This window comes from Dermochelys coriacea, chromosome 3 (assembly GCF_009764565.3).
Source record: "Dermochelys coriacea isolate rDerCor1 chromosome 3, rDerCor1.pri.v4, whole genome shotgun sequence".
In the NCBI taxonomy this organism is placed as follows: Eukaryota; Metazoa; Chordata; order Testudines; family Dermochelyidae; genus Dermochelys; species Dermochelys coriacea.
This window is the reverse complement of record NC_050070.1, coordinates 106556668-106559965: the sequence shown is the minus strand read 5'-3', so window position 1 is coordinate 106559965 and position 3298 is coordinate 106556668. Positions and strand designations below refer to the sequence as shown.

Genomic DNA, 3298 nt, shown 5'->3' with positions numbered 1-3298 from the left:
CGGCTGGAAAATTGTTCTCAGAGAGTAGTTATCCATGATTCACAGTCATGCTGGAAGGGCATAACGAGTGGGGTCCCGCAGAGATCAGTTCTGGGTCCAGTTCTGTTCAATGTCTTCATCAATGATTTAGATAATGGCATAGAGAGTACACTTATAAAGTTTGCAGACGATATCCAGCTGGGAGGGGTTGCAAGTGCTTTGGAAGATAGGATTAAAATTCAAAATGATCTGGACAAACTGGAGAAATGGTCTGAAGTAAATAGGATGAAATTCAATAAGGACAAATGCAAAGTACTCCACTTAGGAAGGAACAACAAATTGCACACATACAAGATGGGAAATGACTGCCTAGGAAGGAGTTCTGCAGAAAGGAATCTGGGGATCATCGTGGATCACAAGCTAAATATGAATCAACAGTGTAACGCTGTTGCAAAAAAAGCAAACATCATTCTGGGATGTATTAGCAGGAGTGTTGCAAGCAAGACACGAGAAGTAATTCTTCCGCTCTACTCTGCGCTGAATAGGCCTCAGCTGGAGTATTGTGTCCAGTTCTGGGCACCACATCTCAGGAAAGATGTGGACAAATTGGAGAGAATCCAGAGAAGAGCAACAAAAATGATTAAAGATCTAGAAAACCTGACCTATGAAGGAAGATTGAAAAAATTGTGTTTGTTTAGTCTGGAGAAGAGAAGACTGAGGGGGAACTTGATAAGTTTTCAAGTACATAAAAGGTTGTTACAAGAAGAAGGGAGAAAAATTGTTCTTAACCTCTGAGGACAGGACAAGAAGCAATGGGCTTAAACTGCAGCAAGGGAGGTTTAGGTTGGACAATAGGAAAAACTTCCTAACTGTCAGGTGGTTAAACACTGGAATAAATTGCCTAGGGAGATTGTAGAATGTCCATCACTGGAGATTTTTAAGAGCAGGTTGGACAAACACCTGTCTGGAATGGTCTAGATAATACTTAGTCCTGTCATGAGTGCAAAGGACTGGACTAGATGACTACACGAGGTCACTTCCAGTCCTATTAGTGGGGCAGCTGCCCCACTCCAGTAGGCAAGGGTTAAAAGCAGCCCTGGAGAGGGCTGTGGCTAGGAAAAGCAGCCAAGCTTCACTGATTGGGGAAGCAGCCACAACTGGGTCCAGCCCCATCAGGACTCAGCTGGCCCTGATAAGAGGGCTGTGGGCAAGGAGAGTCTCACTCTAGCTCTGGAGGGGGAAGCGCTAGCTTCCTAAGAGGAAGGTACTTGAACTTGAGCAATGCTGGGGAATAGGGCAAGGGACCTGGGGAGCTCCAGCCTGGTAAAACCCCAGGCTGTAGGTCTTGGTGAAGGCGTACAGAGGTACTGGGGCTGCAGAGATACATCCTGGGATAGGCAAAGGCAGCAGGTCCTAACCCCTTGCCAATGATGAGTGGCCATTACAGATTGCAGTCTGTGCAGTCCAGTGAATGGGGGCTAGATGACAACTGGCAGTAATCACTGAAGCAAGGTGGGTGAGAGGGTTGGGGGTTCCCCTGGGAGGGGAGATCCAGAGTGAGGGGTTACTGCTGGGGCAGAACCCTGAGGTAAAGGCCCCATGTCCCTCCCAGTGCCTAGCAGCAGGTGAGACGTTAGCCTGGAGAGGGAGCTCCATATGCTGGAAAGCTAATTCCCAGGATGACCAGCAGGAGATGCCACACCGGTGAGTCGTTGCTTCACTACACTATGATTCTATGTTAAAGAATCCTGGCCTTGAGCATCTACATTGTATTTTAACCCTATGTTAAGGCTTTCCTCGCCTGTGCTTGAACCTAGGGCTCTGCCATCCATACTGAAGTGCTCAGACCTGAGTCAAAGTAACACATCCCAGTGTGTCCCCTGCCCTCCCCCCCTGAAATGTGGCTGTTCTAGCCCTAGAACTGTGTTGCACTGTGGGAAAACTTTACTGCCCATCCTGCAGATTACAGGAGGTTTGAATATCCCACCAACACAGCCTGCTGAGCAGTCATTTCTGGTCTGTGGGCTCCTGGCTACCCCAGCCAGCAACATGGAGCATGTGCCTTTTGACAGACTTCTCTTGCTTGAGCATTTGTTCCTGTGTCAGGAAACTGGCAGAGGATCTGTGAGGTGCTGGTGGAGATTTTGGCAGCATTTTCTGTCCCACCAAAGGTACCTGAGGGAGCTGCAGGAGGAGGCCGAGAAGAGGATACCCTGGTATCACAGACTCTCATGGACTGATGTGGCTCAGTATAATTGCCATCACTACTGATACCCCCCCTATGTAGATCAGTGTTTCTGGTGCTGGGCCACAAGCACAGACTGGTGGATCACATTATCATGCAGCCCTGGGATGACCAGTAGCAGGTCCAGAACTTTTGCATGACGAAATTTACATTTCTGGAGCTCTGTGAGCAACGTACCTTCAGCATTAAAGAGACACATCTGAGTTCTCCTTTGCCAGTCCAGAAGGTGATTGCTATAACTGTCTAGAAGCAGGCTATGGACTGCTACAGGTCTGTTGCCAACCAGTCTGGGGTTGGAAAGTTGACTGTGGGTACAGTGGTGGCAGAGGTTTCGAAGGCAATCTAGTGTGTGGTTTACCCCAAGGTGGCGGGCATGAAAGATACTCTGGAGATAATTGCTGGCTTTGAGAGAATGGGGGTCCATGCCTATGCTGGGGCTACTGATGGGACTCATGCCTACAGTTTGCCCTCTTCAGGGAGCACATGAGTACATAAACCTCAAAGGGGCCTATGCCATTGTTATGCAGGTGCTAGTGGACCACAGAGGCAGATTTATGAATGTCAGTATGGGCTGTACAGGAAAAGGTCAAAAAGCGGAGTTTTTCACCACTCATGAGTTTATATTCATGGACAGCCTGGGACACTAGTCCCACCAAATGACATTGATTACCTCTAATTGAAACGGACAAGATTTGGAAATCAAATACTGTTTCCTGAACACTCACACTCAGTTCGCTGCTTACAGGTGGCTCCATTGACCCAGGAGAAGTGATTACAGAGTAGCAAACTCCTTTCTGATAGAAAAACAAGACCACAAACATCTGTGACTTAACAGTTAAAATAGCCTTTACAGCTGTTTATGAATGTTTGAAATTCTAAGTCGCCATTTTGAACTCCACATAGGGGAGAGACACCTAGGCTCTGTGATGCAACTCGCCATTAGTGGCCACCAGGACTTACTATTTTTGTTCTGCTTCTTACAGCAGAAATTCTTCCCATTACTGTAATAATAAACCTGCCCCAGCCCAAAGCCCCACCACCACAGCTGCTGGCCCCCGGCTAGTGCCCCCAGCC

The 3298-nt window shown here is 47.9% G+C and overlaps 1 long non-coding RNA gene across 1 annotated transcript; it reads left to right on the top strand.

Moving 5' to 3' along the window:
- Positions 1 to 1109: 1109 nt before the first annotated feature.
- On the top strand, positions 1110 to 2634 carry LOC119853758. Its single transcript, XR_005292206.2, has 3 exons — positions 1110 to 1243; positions 1592 to 1683; positions 2151 to 2634. It is a non-coding gene; the product is annotated as an uncharacterized LOC119853758 (long non-coding RNA).
- Positions 2635 to 3298: the final 664 nt, after the last annotated feature.